At 35.5% G+C, this 17,443-nt stretch overlaps 1 pseudogene; it reads right to left on the reverse strand.

Annotated features, from left to right (window-relative positions):
• Positions 1 to 17,443, reverse strand: part of LOC108522144 (ankyrin repeat domain-containing protein 20A2-like) — a 40,459-nt pseudogene that overhangs the window by 21,794 nt on the left and 1,222 nt on the right.

The following is a 17,443-nucleotide window of genomic DNA, read 5'->3' on the forward strand; positions in this document are numbered from 1 at the left end:
ACAAACTCTTGGACTAACCACATTCTAATGATAACCTTAAATGAGAGTTGAAGGTATTTAAACTCTCATTAATTTAGACATTAAATTAATGAATTGGATTAATCTGATTCAGACCTATACCTTGATCCAAGTGCTACACAGATGTCTATTGATCTATGCTGAGGAGCAAGAGAAGGGATTTGGAAGGCAGGTAGGCTGATGATCAAAGTGGGCCAGCGACTTTGTTAACTATGGGATCATGAGCCAATTAATCAACTGCTCTAATCCATAGTTGTTTATTTAATAAACAGTAGCTTATAGAAACACAGATGTTGTGATGGCTTTATGAGATGATAAATGCATAGACCATAATAGGATGTCCAGCCCAGACTACGACACTCAACAGATATTAGTTTCTTCCATCTCTATTTCCTTAGTTAACATCAATGTTTACATCTATAAAATCCTACCTGACTGCAGATTCATCAGAACTTCCAACATCTATTAAAGAGAAAGGAAAAATGCATTTTAAATCAATAATAAATGTACAGAATATTAAAAGCAAAAGAATGCACAGTGATGCATGCCTGTAATCAAAACTACTTGAGAGGCTGAGGCAGGAGGATCACCTGAGGAAGCCAGAAGTTTGAGACCAGCTTGGGAAACATAGCAAGACTCTACCTTCATTAAAAAAATTGTGCACACTTGTGTGTATGCTTTAGATCCTGTTGTTGTTTTGTTTTGTTTTGGTTTGTTTTTGTAAAGCATAGGACTGATGCTTTGTTACAAAGAATTCCTTTGGGAGCATGCCTGAGACCTTATTAGAATTAACATTAATTATACCTATTGGTAGGTAATTAATGAATTAAGAACTGTTACTTCCCTTTGTACTTATTAAAAGCAAAGAAGAATAAATTTATTAAAATTTGGTATCTACAAGTAAACTGCAGTATACAAGTCATCCTAGTCAAACCGTATGAGATTGAGTAAAAATGTTATTGTTAGCAGAACAGGTGTGATGAATCAACAGTGCCAAAGAGCATGATTTCTGGACCAAAACATGAGGGGCAGTTAAAACAGAGCGTACAGTAGTACCCCTTATCCACTATATGTGCAGAAAGACATACTTGACATGGTTTTTTCTGCTGTCACACCACAGCAGCAATCATCAACAAAGGCTTCTGTGACCAAATGTGTGGAGAGTTTTTCCCCACCAACAAGCAAGCAATCATTTCTGCAGATGACACAATTCAATTTTCACACTCTATCTGCAGATAACATCAGATTTATTTTAATTTATAAATGAAACTTTACCCTATATATGTATGCATAGGAAAAAACAGTTTGTGATTCAGTACTATTCATAGTTCCATGCATCCACTGGAGGCATTGGAATGTATCTCCTATAGTTAAGGGGGAACTACTGTACTTATTTTGTTATAACGCAACACAGCCTCTCTAGCTCTTCAGTTCAAACTGTTCAGTTTAGGATAAAACACCCTATCACCAGAAGCCAGCAAAACATAGGAATCAGATCAGAAACAGGAATCCTTGCAAAGACTTTCCAGCTGCTAGTGGAAAAGAGATCAATGTGTTACTCTGGCTACTACTCTTTGGGGAAGGTGCTGGGTGGTTTATTTAGTTATAGCTATTTGTTCTGCCCTATGTATAACAAGGCCCAAATTCACCTGCCATTTTACCTCCCTCAGAAAAACCACTGGAAATATTACTCCTTTAAGAGCTTATCCACTGCAAACCACACTTCACATTCAGAGAGAAGCTTAAGAAACACTGGGGAGGTGTGGCAGGCTGCCAGGCAGTATATATGATGTTAAAATATATAGAAAGAAAACCATATCAATGCCCTTTTACTATCAGAATGTTCCAACGCTTGCCCTTCTCCCTAGTAAGGGAAAAAAATTCTTTTTCACCTTACATAAAGCAAAACTCTCTTGCCATCTCTCATGACAGAATCTAGTTGTAGGTGAGTCATGTCATTATAATAGCCTGTTGTCAAACTCATCCCTCAAAGGAAGAGGATCAGTGAGGAACCTATGTATTTATCTATAGCATTCACTGCCTGCTGTTATTTCTAACCGAAGGCAAATAAGAAAAACTTTGTGATTCCAGTTTTATAAAGTACAACCCCTGGAACTTCTCCCCTTTCACTGCTAGAGAGTCTATCTGGACCCACCTCACAGAGCAAGAGGCCCCAGTTTGTGCTGTGTGGTACTGCATGGTGTCCTTTTCCTCAACCCTTTCCATTATGTGTCAAATACCTATACAAATCATGTTTTCTAAGTATGTAAAGCATATGTCATCAGCATATATCATTCTTTACAATGATAAAGCAGCAGAGGAAAAACAAAAGGACAAAGTACATCTTAAATGACTACTTTCAATTACGATGGAGCTTTTTTAACTATTCAAAAAGATACCCAATGTATTATTCCAACTATATGACTCTCCTGAAAAAAGTAAAATCATGACGACAGAGTAAAGATCAATAGTTGCCAGGAGTTGCTAGGGAGAAAGTGAGAGATGAACAGGCATAGTATAGAGAATTTTTAGGGAAGTGAAACTGTTCTGTCAATAATATTACAATAATAGATACATATCATCATACATTTGTCCAAATTCACAGAACGTACAGCATCAAGAGTGAAGCCTGATGTAAACTATGAACTTTGAGTGATTATAATGTGTCAATGTAAGTTCATCAGTTGTAACAAATGTACCACTCTGGTGGAAAATAGTAATAATAGGTGAGGCTACGCATGTGTGGGAGGCATGGAGCATATGAGAAATCTCTATACCTTCCTCTCAATTTTTCTGTGAACCTAAAACTGCTCTAAGAAATAAAGTTACTGACTTAAAAAAGATATTAACAGCTGGGCATGGTGGCTCATGCCTGTAATCTCGACACTTTGGGAGGCAGAGGTGGGTGGATCACCTGAAGTCAGGAGTTCAAGACCAGCCTGGCCAACATGGTGAAACCTCGTCTCTACTAAAAATACAAAAATTAGCCAGGCATGGTGGCAGACTCCTGTAATTTAAGCTACTCAGGAGGCTGAGGCAGGAGAATCACTTGAACTCAAGAAGTGGAGGCTGCAGTTAGCCAACATCATGCTACTGCACTCCAGCCTGGGTGACAGAGTGAGACTCCATCTCAAAACAAACAAACAAACAAGCTCACAAACAAACAAAAAAGGATATTCATTGTCTATGCATCCCAGGATCTCCAGAACAAAACTTAAAAAAAAAAAAAGATGGACAGGTGCAGTGGCTCATGCCTGTAATCCCAGCACTTTGGGAGGCCAAGGCGGGCGGATCACCTGAGGTCAAGAGTTTGAGACAAGACTGACCAACATAGTGAAACCTTGTCTCTACTAAATACAAAAAATTAGTCGAGCATGGTGGTGCATGCCTGTAGTCCCAGGTACTTGGGAGGCTGAAGCAGGAGAATCTCTTGAACCCAGGAGATGGAGGTTACAATGAGCTGAGATTGTGTCATTGCACTGCAGCCTGGGCAATGAGAGCTAAACTCTGTCTCAAAAATAAAAACAAAAAATAAAGGATATTCACTGAATCTGTTGTTATAATATATTTAAGCAAGACACGGTGACCCTAAAAATTAGAGATCATTGAAGATGAAAGTAACAGCATGTGGTCATTATTTCACAAATTGAAGTATATATGATCAATAAATAAATTTAATTGCATGTGTAGGCAAGAAAATATTGATACAATGATTGAATATTTTATCTTATTTCATAATTCTAAACAGGGATTTAGCACAATATAAAACTAGATTATTCATGTAATCAAAATAAGAGACCATTTTATTCTAATTTTATTTAACCAGAAATTATTAAATGCTTATTCAATTTGAACACTTTTACTGAAAGGTTAAAGAGATAATGAGGATAGATTATAATTGCCTAAATATTGCTAATGGTAATTTCATTCAAATACCTGTGAGTCAACCAGAAGTAACCAGCACTGCAACACAGGACGGATCATACAACAGAACTAGTACCAAGTTACCTTATCTTATAATAGTATTTGCTGTTAAATGAAATTTAAAACAGCACCAAAAATTAAGTTGGGGCTAAAACTGGTTGGTGCAGAAAAGATTTCATATACAAGCAAGAAGACTGCTGTCCTTAGAAAGGCCTGCATGCAAGGCTGGCCCTGGCTGGTGTTTAGGCAAATTGGAATTGGGAGGTTCCCACCGTGCCCTAAAGACTGGCTCATTGTGTCCTAAAGTGTTGTATAAGAAACAATGTGGTTAATCTGAACAATTGCTTTCCTTCCTGGGAGTTGGAATGTGGGTACATGTGAGGGAGAGTAACTCCATCAAAAACCTTGGGTGCTGAGTCTCCCTAATGAGATCTGGTAACTGGCAGACATCACTGCACATGGGTCATCAAAATGTGAGGCTGGTGAGAATTAAGCAGATCCTGGAACTTCCACAGGAGAGAACTCCTGGAAGCTTGTGCCTTGGTTTCCTCCAGACTTGACCACATGTACCTTTTCCCTCTCATTTTGCTTTATACTTTCATTGTAATCAATAAGGATCTGAATATGACTAGTTGCTGAATCCTGTGAGTCTTTCAGTGAATCACCAAACCTGGGGTGGTCTTGGGAACTCCCGTCACAAAAATTGCATTATATAAGATTTTATTAACTTGACATGGTATACGTACGTGACTATAATCAGAGCTATCTCACAGAATAACTTTTCCCTAATCTTGTTTTGTTTTCCTTTTTCTTTCCTTGATATTTGACTTGGAGATTTCCTGTATTTCTATATCCGATTGATTTAAAGTATAAAAGAAATAAATGTGTTAGAAAACAATGTGAAAGAAGCAGCAATCCTAGTTTTTCCAGAATTTAAAAAAAAAGAATCTTGAATGATTGACCATAATGTTTACAAATATGAAATGTTTTCTAGAAAAAAAAAGAAAAAGGTGGTCAATTTTCTGCAATTTAACTGGCTTAATTCCTTTTTATAATAAATTGTCAGGCCAGGTGTGTGGCTCCTATCTGTAAAATCCTAGCATTTGGGGAGGCCGAGGCAGGAGGATCACTTGAGCCCGAAGTTCGCAGACTTCCAGACCAGCCTGGGCAATATAGTGAGAGAGAGAGAGAGAAGAGAAAACCTTAAAAGGAAATTAGCCAAGTACGGTGGTGCATGCCTGTAGTCCCCAGCTACCTGGGAGGCTGAGGTGAAAGGATTCATTTAAGGCAGAAAGCAGAAGTTGCAAGGAGCCCAAGATAGATACCACACCACTGCACTCCAGTACTGGCTTAACAGAGGGAGGGAGATCCTGTCTCAAAGATAGATAAATAATAAATAAAAAATAAATAATAAATAAATAAATGTGTATCAGGCCAGATGTAACTGCACAAGACTGTAGGTCCTAGGTACTCAGGAGGATGAGGTAGGAGGACTGCTTGAGCCCAGGAGTTCAAAGCTATAGTGAGCTATGATTGTACTGCTGAATAGACACTGTAATTCTAGCCTAGGCAACATAGAGAGACCCCATCTCTTATAATAATAATTGATTCATTGTGCATCATTCAAGTAAATTGCATAACTGGAGAAAAACATGTGACTATTGAATATACTGTAATAGTCTACTACTGATAATAGAGTTCCTGTTTACTGCTTCTAATCTTTCTCTTTGTTTCTTATACAACTAAAAACATGATTCACCCATTAAAGGCAGTTCATCAAAAAACAAGTCAAAAAGTCCAAAGAATTGCATCCAAACTATAGGATGTGTTATCCACTGCTCCCTGCAAACAGCTGGATTTGGTCACTAAGAATCAGCAGGACTTTTAATTTTGTGTGTGCGTATACGTGCATGTGTGTATGTGTATGTGTGTAAAGTATGACAGATAAAACCACTTTGCTTGTTTAAGAATATGTAATATAACTTGTGCTTCTCAATAAGGAATTGCTTTTCTGTCTTCTGTGCTCAGTAGCTATCTTCAAAAAATAATCTCCTATTTGTATGGATGCATTGCTGTTCAGTTTTACATTTCTTATTGCCATTTATTTATGGTACCAGAAAGGGATTGCTGAGTTCCCATTCCTAAGATAATTACTTTCTTAGTGACACAAATCAATATGCAATATAGTTCACCCTTCAACAGCAAGGGTTTCAACTGCAGGAATTCACTTATATGCAGATTTTCTTCTGCCTCTGCAACCCAGAGACAGCAAGATCCACCTCTCCTCCTCCTCCTCAGCCTAATCAACCTGATGATGATGAAGACCTTTGTCAGGATCTACTTATGCTTTATGAAAGGTCAGTATGCTTTTCCTGATGATTTTCTTTCTAACAGCTTCATTTCTCCAGCTTACTTTATTGTATGAACACAGTGTATAATAATGCAGCACAAACAAAACAGGTGTTCATCAACTGTTTATGTTATCAGGAAGCCTTCCAGCCAATGGTGGGATATAGGTAGGCTATAGTAGCTAAAGTGAACAAGCATCAAAAGTTAATACTCAGAATTTTCAACGACACAGGAGATCACTCCTACGTTATATACATGGGTCCACTGTAATTACTTTATTTTACACAATATAAACAATATTATATAATTAAAACTTGATAATAGAAGTTGATCCATTTGTATAACAACAGCTTCCAATTGGTATAATGTGTACTATAGAGGAAAACATATGACAATACTACCTTAAAAAATCTTTTTTCATTATTCATTGTAAAAAACATATATCTTTAGGAATTTTAGGGATCATAAATGATGTTTTTTCAAGGACGTATAATATTTGAGCTATTAAATTAGCTTACAACAATAAACATTCTTAAATTAAATCTGAATTTCCAACTAACGTTAAATTTTAAATTAAATTTACAATATGCTATCATACACTATATACCATTTAATTCTACACATATTTTTAAACTGGTCTTTTTTTGATTAACACTACACTTAATTGACATCTTACTTTTCATTTTCTTAATCAAGAGCAGGACCACCAAGAGAAATAAGGAAATGTCACTACTCAGAGCAGTCAAAATTACCCCTGGGTTTGTCATTTTAAGTTATTTCCCTTATTTAAAAATGAATCCAAAATTGTGTTGAATTCTAATGATATACACAAATGATAAATAAATAACACAAAAAAAGTTAATAATTAAAATTGCTATTTTACACTGAAATAAAAATATTCTACAAAACATATTAAATTCTTAAAACCATTTAAGGCAATATCAGACCATAATATCAGAATTTAAGATGTCCATACACGTTCAAATTATTAAAAACGACTTACAAGACTTGATTAACCTTATAATTTAAAGAATTAAAGAAAGGGAAAATCACTCCATTAAATGAGACAAAGCGGAAAAACAGCTCAGTAAATTACTACTCTAGTTAGCTGGACATCATGCAAAAGATGTCATGCATCAGAAATTCGTCCTCGCATACTCGTAAATCAATAGCCACCATGATATTTCATTTTCATTCAGACAAGTTGCTTCTCATAGGGGCTCCATGATATTCTTTTTTCTAAAAAATAAGGACCTTGCTACTTTAAGGACGAGTAATGAGATTACACTGTTTAAATGTTCAGAGAAATAGTAAGCAATGGAATAATTTCTTCTTGACTTTATTCCAATGAAACCATTTTTGGGAATCCCAAATATTGGACATTGGTGTATTTTTTCTATAAGTTCATATATTCAAATGTTACAGTTTTCAGAAGATGTATATTAAGTGCTAATTTTGGTTTTAGTTGTCATTCTTGTGGCTTGATACTTCAGGGCATGTCTATAACTAATTCCACAACTTACTGACCAAAAATTTAACAATACATACAATATATAATTATATTCCATTAAAATGGTAATTACCTAATTGTCTCCCATACAGCTGAGTTCATCAATCACACAAGGGCAGAAAACTAACAGGTATCAAAACCTGGCTTGGACAACTACCACTCCCTCTCTACCTCCTCAAACTCTGAGCCAGCAGATCTGTGCTAGGATGCTGGATCTCCATGGTCCTCTCCAACTAACAGACAAGACAAAACCCTGCTTTGATTGTTTTTCAGATCCATGAAGGAAACGCAAGTTGACATTTTCTCATTCCCAAACCATGTACTAAAAACATGTAACATTCCCTTACTACTCAGCTCTGTTCTCATTTCAGAGATCACTGTACATCAATAGTTTCATACTGATAATCACAATTTCAATATTGGGTGTCTCCTGTTTTGATTTCACTCACACTACTTCCTTGGAGCTACTCAACAGTCAAATGACCTTCCTGGGGCTATGCAAAATATGGAATGCTTTCTGAATTTGTATGCCATCCCTAGGCAGCAGCCATGCTTATCTGCTCTGTATTGATCTAATTTTAAAATATGTACTGTGGAAACAAGTATAAGGTCCTGTTTGATACATGGATACTTATGAGTCATGGATGAGGCTCAGCTCTATTAACTCCAACTCACTCACTTTAGATTCAGAGAATTTTATTGAATGGCTTCCTGTGAGGTAGAATTTTAAAATATATTTAAAACTTGAGAAAGAGTTGCGATTAGCCTAGGAGATTTTCATTATTATAAAGACACATTGCTTGAGGGGCCAACTGCAAGTTGGTTCCCACTACTCGCTGGAAAGGTAACATGGAACCTTCTGCTATCTAGCCTAAGCTGCTGCACAGGATGTAAAAAAGCCTCAAGGTACTGATCTGATAGCAAAAGGGAAAGGGAGCTCTGATCTTTTCCTGCAACATTATTTGAACATCCCTGAGTATTGAGAACAAGTCCAACTAATATTGGTTAAAGAAAAGACAAACATGGCTCTCAAAGGATAACATACCATGAAGGCCTAGGCTAAGTCTAGTTAAGAGGTGGGCTCCAAATAAGGTTTTTAGTGTAGGGCAAGCATCAGCTTGCTCAATGTTTGTGTGGGTAAAGCTAGGAGGCCTAGCTGCCAGAGCAGGTTGCTGGGGACAATGATTGAGCATAAATACATAAACTAATAAACACTGTAGCTTTGAAGCTTATGTATGAATCACCATGAAAACTGAGGGGTCTGAATCAGTGATGGCATCCTGGTGGCAAAGGTCAATCATTATCAGATTGTAGGACCGGTTACAACGGCAACAATACAGCAAGTGAGTCGAATCATTCTGGAGACAACAGAATGATTAGAATGGCCTTTCCCCCCTTCTTCTGACTTGTGAAGAAAGATTGCCTTCCTCAGACTTAAGAAAGCCCTTAGCTTCTTGGAAATTTTAAAGAAGGAAGACACAGGGGATGGCCCCGGGGGACAATACAAGATTTTCTGCTCAACTGGATATTTCAAGATCCAACAACTAATTAGAAAAGTCAGGCCAGGTATGGTGGCTAGCACTTTGAGAGGCCAAGGCAGGAGGATTACTTGAGCTCAGGAGTTCAAGAGCAGCCAGGGCAACAGAGCGAGACCTTGTGTCTATAAAAAGAAAAGCAAAAGAAAAGAGGTCAAAGATGTGGCTCCTTTTATCCCATGCATGGGGATTATACTTAGAATAAAATGAACAATATTGAGATCCCTAAGGACAAAGGTCTTACAAATCCTGAAAAAAATCTTGCCCTCTACTTCTAACTAATCTAGACTTCTGCTTGATTTCTGGCTAAAAGGTAAAACTCACTGCTATTTCAAACTACCAGAACCAAACTATGAACTCTCACCTAATGTATAAGATGGAATAACTGCAATTATTTTAAACTTCCATTTAGTATTAATTGGTCTTTTAACATAAGCACTTACTTTGTCAACCCACGAGAAAGAGCATAACCTTCTGCCTCTTGTCCACACATGTCTTGAGTGAAGACATTAATATTTTGCTTAAGAAGGATGTTGACAATAGCTGGTGAGTCATAGCGCACAGCAAGCATGAGGGCTGTTCTAAAATAACAAAGAAATAACTCCACTCAAGAACTTTAATAAAGACTTTTTTAAACAGTTAGTTTGATACACTTTACTATTTTAATATCTGCCTGTCAGTGTAGACATAATAACCGTTTGCATGTACTAGCTTGGGTCCATAAGCAGCTAGGGTGCGCAAGCGTTCATCTTTGTAAGTTATCACCAAGGCTAAAAGGAAGGGACAACAAGGAATCCTCTTGTCCCGCAGGGGTATGACATAATACAACTTGCTAACTTATAGTCCTCTGGTGGCCAATAAACTGTGCTGGGATCACTTATCTAAAGTAGGCAAAGATTTAGATGAAGATTTCCCCATTGCTTTCCTACTCTGATATATTATAATTCTAATCAGCTAGGGGTCAGATAAGAGTTATCTGCAGGCTGAAAACAACAACAACAAAAAGAACAATAATAATGACAATGCTAGTAGTCATAAACCAAAAGTCTACACTTTAAAAATTAATAAAACTAAAAAGAAAAAAAAAAAAACAAAAAACAAAAAAATAAAAATTAATAAAACTGGCCAAGTGCAGTGGTTTATGCCTGTAATCCCAGCACCTTGGGAAGCCAAGGAGAGCAGATCATGAAGTGAAGAGATTGAGACCATCTTGGCCAACATCGTGAAATCCCATTTCTACTAAAAATATAAAAATTAGCTGGGCATGGTGGTGTGCACCTGTAGTCTCAGCTACTTGGGAGGCTGAGGCAGGAGAATCACTCGAACCTGGGAGGTGGAGGTTACAGTGAGCCAAGATCACACCACTGCACTCCAGCCTGGCAACAGAGTGAGACTCCGTCTCAAAAAAAAAGAAAAAAAAAATAATAAAACCAATACAAAACCCTTTAGCTAACACAAGATTACAGTAGCAAAAACATCAGATTATAAATAACAAACACTCTATATTATAAGAAAAGATGAATTCTACTATATACTGTTCTTTATGTTACTCAGTTCAAATATTTGCTGGTCTACCTGATTCTTCATGGTGATATTTTTCACTATATGACAATAATTACATTAATCTTATTAATATTTCTGACTTGACTGTTACCACTCTAGAATACACAGGTTTTTATTAAAAAAAAAAAAAAGAACTACTGTACCATCTCAGCTTATCAATGACATGTACATTTGCTTTGTTTTCAATAAAATTCTACCATTTTCTCTTTCTTGCAAATTACAGTGAATAAAAGTGGAGTATTATTGTCCTATAAAACAGCAGAAAAAGATAATAATTCACAAAATTACATATTTCTCAACAGAACTGAAAATCTTATCTAAGGTGCTTTGAACTTCAACATACAGTATAGGAAGGAAGTAAATGAAAAGCAGTCCCTTCCTTCTCACTCCTCTGGACTTTCTGATGCGCTGCTCGTTGCCTTGCAAACAACCCTCCCCTGTCTCCCGGGATTAACTGTGGTCATTACCAAAACTCACTTTAAATAAACATTTACCAGTCCCAAGAATCCTTGCTTTGATCACAGCACTTAGCATGCTACATTGTAATCATTTCATTGTTTCCCTCTGAAACCAAGAGCTTCTTGAGGGGGAGGGCTGTAACTTTTGTCTCTATAGCCCAAAACCCTAAGACATAGTAGCAAATATTTTGGCTTTTTTACATAAATTAATGATCTAAATTATTCTCTCTAAAGCAGTGTTTCTTAAACTATATTCCAAAGAATATTTGCTTTCCGAGAAGTATACCCCAAGAGAAAGACTCCATGACCATCTGCATTTGAGAAATATTATGAAACTGTATTTTATGTCCAATAACCAAGAAATCTCTTGAATTTTACCTAATCCCCATTTGATAAAACTATTTGTGGCAAACATTAACATTCGAGAAATTAAGAGTTTCAGAGAAACAGCTGCCAAAGCTTCCCATTATGCGTGGAAGTTTCCTCTGGGTGGTACAAACTTGCTTGATTCATTTCTGTCGGTGGTGTCAGGATCCCAGATGCCAATGTCAGGCACTCCTGCTCCAAATGGTCACTATTGAAATAGAGCTCTGAATTAAGAGGGACTGGCTTCAAATGCACTTATTTTCCTTATTATTAAATAGTCTGTAGATTTTTTTCCTAATGCAATAGATTTTTATCTTTACTGTTAGAAAGTTCAGTATGTTCTGTGTAAGAGAGATAGGTTTAGAAAACTTAAGAACAAATACTTAAAAGACCAAAGCTCAGTAAGAAATACTATTCTCAATTATAATGGTAATCCCAGGACACTAATGCAGCTCTACTTTTTAAATCCATTTTTATTGGCTTCCACTTAAATGGCTATTTAAAATTATTTTTCATTTTAGGGAAAATATAAATCAGAAATAAAAACATAAGTGCTTGTCAATAAAAGTTCCCATACTGATCCACATGGATTATTTCTAGCATAATAAAAGCCAATAAGTCACTTGCATTTTTAAGGAAGAGTGCTGAGGAGAAAGATGTAATGTCTGCAACATTCATAAATTATCCAACTATAACCAGGAATAACCTAACAAGGCTTCTAGGCATTCTTATGGGAAGTGACTATTTGTGGTATATATAAAGAAAAGAGTTTTAAAAACCTCTAACTTCTAAAATTCAACTCCATAACTGAGGGATTTATAAACTCTATAGACTACATGTTATAAACAAGCACATGCTGACCTAAAAACCTTGAAGTCTTTATCAAAATATACTACAACATAAGAGTTGTAAACTCAAATACTTGCAATGACAAAGGAAGGTCACCTGAGTAAGGGAAGTACTGAGGTGGGCACAGTAGCAAACTGGAGAATACATGCCTTCTACAAAGGGGCAACCTCTGCACAGCAGATCAAACAGTGATAAAAACTCAGGAGACACCAGATTTGACTTTTTAGGATAAGCCTGAAGTCCAGATTTCTACACAAGTCTTCTAAATTTTACATGTTGATTCAACTTATAGAGGCAACCAAATCTGTGTACCACATTAGAACATAGCCCTACTGTTTTTATATTTGCTATAAATGTGTTACTAAATGGTTGTGTATAATCCAGGTATTTGCATGTAAAATATTTTCTTTCTCTGGTGTCATATGTTTTACCAAAATTCAGGCTCTCATATATAATAAAATGGTTAAAAGACTCATAATACTTGCTTCAAGAATTTTTCCAACATGTTTTCATTTAAAATATATTGGTATATAATTTTCCCAGATTGTTAGCCAAATAGATCATTGGTTCACAGGACTGCTAAAACTAAATTATTGTAAGAATTCCTATCTGTATTCTCATTAACTTCATGGATTTAAGTGTTTAAAACTGACATTTTGGTTATACTAAAGCTCTGTAAACTTAACAAACATACTGAGATAGTTCATAATACAACTTCAAAAAGAAATAGTTTAGGATTTGCTACTATTCTAACTGAGAAAGCCCAACTTGTGATGAACATTTGTTGGCACATAATCACCTGCCAGGGCATATTTTCTTTCCTGTGTTGTTTTACACTAATTAGGAAAAAAAAAAAAAGAAAGAAAAGAATAACCCTGTGTAGAAAAAAGTTGAAAAGGTTTTACCTTTAACAAATTCACAAATGTTTTCCAAAGTGCATTTTATAAAGCTGTGCCCTTTAATGTTTCTTTAAAAGGATCAATATTTAAAATAAAATCTTAGACAATTAAGTTATTTCAAAATAACTTAATTTGGATTTGCATTCAGGTAATGGTTGAGCTTCCAAATATAAAAGAAATTGACCCTTACCTATGTCAATGTTAAAACAAATATTTTGGAAAGAAAGTTGATTGATCTATACCTTGTCCAGTGCTTCAATATTTGCACCATGGGAAAGCAGTTTTTCTGCCAGTGAGGTGCTCTCACTACACACAGCATAATGGAGAGCAGTGTTGCCTTAGATATCCTTAAGGTTTGGATTGGCACCATGTTCCAGCAAAATAACGGCACAAGCCTCTTCCTGGCAATGGACAGCCTGTCCGTATTAGACCAAGAAACAGATTGTAAATTCTAAGAATTCAAAATACACATTCCACAGGTTTCACCAACTAGTTACATTTAAATGAGATCAATTTATTATTTTAATTCTACCTGTGTAAATCAAATCCATGTCATGTTGAAAGAGTTGGCTCTAATATATCTGTATCAAAGGTGTTCTGTTTTCTTTGTCACAGATATCAATCTGGCATTTTCTGTTAACCAGGAGAGTGACCACTTTCACATGGCCACTGGCACAGGCCAAATGTAGAGCAGTTCCACAAGAGTAAGAGGAGTTTTTAGGAAACTGTAGTGCAACATCTCAAAACCTACCATCATCCATGTCATTGTAGAAATTGAATAGCATGTTTTTCCTCTGCCTTCAAAACAAATGATATTTTTTGAAGAAAGTACAATACTTACTAGCTCTTATTGCTCACTGCCTTAATGAAAACAGCAGCCTATTTGAGTAGAAAGAGCTCAGGCTTTGGATTCAGTTCAACTAGGGCTTGAGTCCTACTTTAAACTTTGTCACTTACCAACTATTGCTTAGCCTTTCTGTGCCTCAACTTCCTCATTAATAAAGATAACAATAGTAGCTATCTCATAGGACACCATCTTGAAGCTTAAATGAGAATCTATGTAAAGTATTTAGAATAGTTCCTACAATAGCTTAATAATTGAAACATTTATGTTTATTGAGACAAAGTCTCACTCTTTTTCCCAGGCTGGAGTGCAATGATGTAACTATACCTGACCATAACCTGGAACCTCCGGGCTCAAGTGATCCTCCATCCCCAGCCTCCTGAGTAGCTGGGACTACAGATGTACACCAGCATGCCCAGCTATTTGAAAAATTTTGTAGAGTAAGAATCTCACTTTGTTGCCCAGGTTGGTCTCAAACTCCTGGCATCAAACAATCCTCTCACCTCAGCCTCCCAAAGTTCTGGGATTACAGGCGTTAGCCTCTGCACCCAGCCAGATATTATTACTACTACTACTACTTAACAAAAACATTTTAATTAGGTAAAATGATACAATTATACCTACTTTGCAGGATGGTTTAAAGAGTAGGTCACATTTTAACACCTCTGACATTGGAATGCCACTTATAATCAATGATTTATTATAAATATAATTGGTAGCATTTTAAAAATTATCTTATTGATACGTAAAATAATGGGGCATCACACAATCCATGAGAGCTTACATTAAGTAGAATATGGTAACTCAGGTCTAGGGCAGTTCCAGGCATGTAACTGAAACTTAAATACATTTTAGTTCTTAAAGGGACTATGGGAAAAGAGCACTGAAATAATCATGCATTTTTTTAAACAAATTAATTATTTGATTTTCAAACAACTTGAAGCCAAAGGAAACTCATGATTCAAATGAATACATGTATGGCTCATTTTATTCAATACTTACACTTACAGAATATGTGCAAATAAGGCTTTCCGAGGATTAATATTAGTATTTAAGACTGACAAACTTTTGAAAGGGCAGTTAAAGGTTATCTTCTACTATTTTCTAACTTCAGAAATGCTTTTGTTTGAAAGGTGGGAGATAAAGTTTCAAGGAGATTCAGTCCCAATAGTCCTATTTTAAATCTCTCAGCTTGTGCAGGCAGGGCAGGTAAACACGAAGCTTTTAAGGATAGAAGGGTCCTGAAAGATAGTAGAATATGTCTGCTACATAACAGGTACTCAGGTTATGTTTCATGAATAAATCAAATGAAAGAATGGATAAATACAGTTGGGGAGTTCAATATTTTTAAATAAACTCCTATAAAGCAATAATTTTGCAACAGTAATTATTTATATGTATTTTTATTTTTAAAGAATACAATTAAAATGAAATGATTAATCTATCATTGTTTGCATAAATGGAATGAATGTATAAGAAAAATGTACATAATAAAATATATAGATAAAATCTGGAAACAGATAAAAACATTCCCATTTTACTTCTGAAAAGGCTAAAAGTTCAAAGAACAATACACACAATAATGATAAAAAATAGAAAGTGAGAAATTATTTTTATCAATGCAAGATTCATATTCCTCTCTTCCCAAGGATTATTCCATTAATAATAAACTTTTACTACAAGTTTTGTACATGCTCACTGCAGCAATCACAGATAAGAAAAAGGAAAAAAACTTTACTTAAAATACAAATGCTCAAAATACTTTACTTAAAATACAAATGTAAGAAATTACAAATTTTTATTTTGTACATATTGTTTTGCTAAAACAAGACCATAGTATGTTTGTGCAGATGTATAATTTAACTGATTTTTCTCCTCACTAGCTATAAAAAAATACATCTTCACACATCAACATACTTCTGTATCTATTGCCACCTTCAATGGTCACATATTTCATCCAATGGATGCAACTGAAATTTATTTATAGGATCTATTCTCTGGGTTCTTTTTAAAGTAAGTGCTGTTAAAAAATAAAGTGCATGTATCTTTATTTCCTAAGAGTATTTTAGTGTAATGGAATTGATGAGTAAAAGGCATACACATTTTTTAAATGTACTTACCACCAAATTATCTATTTGAAAAGTAATCAGCAACTTAAACTTTACGCAGGAGTATAAAACATCCTCACAAATATTGTGGATAGAAAACTGTTTCATTCCTTTTTTATTTAAATTCTTAAACCAGAAATGCAAAGGACTTTTTTCTATGTACATAAGTAACTTGTAGATCTGGAGAAATGTACTTTGCCCAATTTTAGAGTTTTTGATGATTGGATTTGAAAGAATTTCCTGTAAAATGAAAATGTACTTTTCATCTATATATATACATATAACTTTTCATCTAATGTGTATATATAACTGACATATATAACATCTATAATACATATGATGTAATTATCAGTAATATATATCATATAATATATAATAATACAGGCCGTGCACAGTGGCTCATGCCTGTAATTGCAGCACTTTGGGAGGCCAAGGTGGGCAGATCACTTGAAGTCAGGAGTTCGAGACCAGCCTGGTCAACATGGTGAAACCCCCTCTCTACTGAAAATGCAAAAATTAGCCGGGCATACTGGCACCTGCCTGTAATGCCAGCTACTTGGGAGGCTGAGGGAGAAGAATTGCTTGAACCCAGGAGACAGAGGTTGCAGTGAACCAAGACTGTGCCATTGGACACCAGCCTGGGCAAAGAAGCGAGATTCTGACTCAAAAAAAAAAAAAGGAATATAATGAATTCCCTATAAAATGAAAACATACTTTTCATCTGAATATATATATAATAAAGTCAATATTTTTCCACATAAGCTCTCTTTCATTTTGTTAATTTGTCTTCTGAAACAGAGGCAGTTTTAATTTTAGTTTGCTAAATCAACCTTCAGGATGTCTGCTTATGAGGTCATTCTTAGGAAGGCCTTTGTCAACATAAAATATACCTTGCAAAATAAGCATTTGTGTTTTCTTCTGGTACCTTACTCACTTGCATATGTAAAAATTTCAGTCTGTATTCCATCAGGAACTCATGTTTGTGACATAAAATTTCATTAGTTTTCTTCAAACAGCAGG

This window comes from Rhinopithecus bieti, unplaced genomic scaffold (genome assembly GCF_001698545.2).
Source record: "Rhinopithecus bieti isolate Rb0 unplaced genomic scaffold, ASM169854v2 scaffold_64463, whole genome shotgun sequence".
Taxonomy (NCBI): Eukaryota; Metazoa; Chordata; class Mammalia; order Primates; family Cercopithecidae; genus Rhinopithecus; species Rhinopithecus bieti.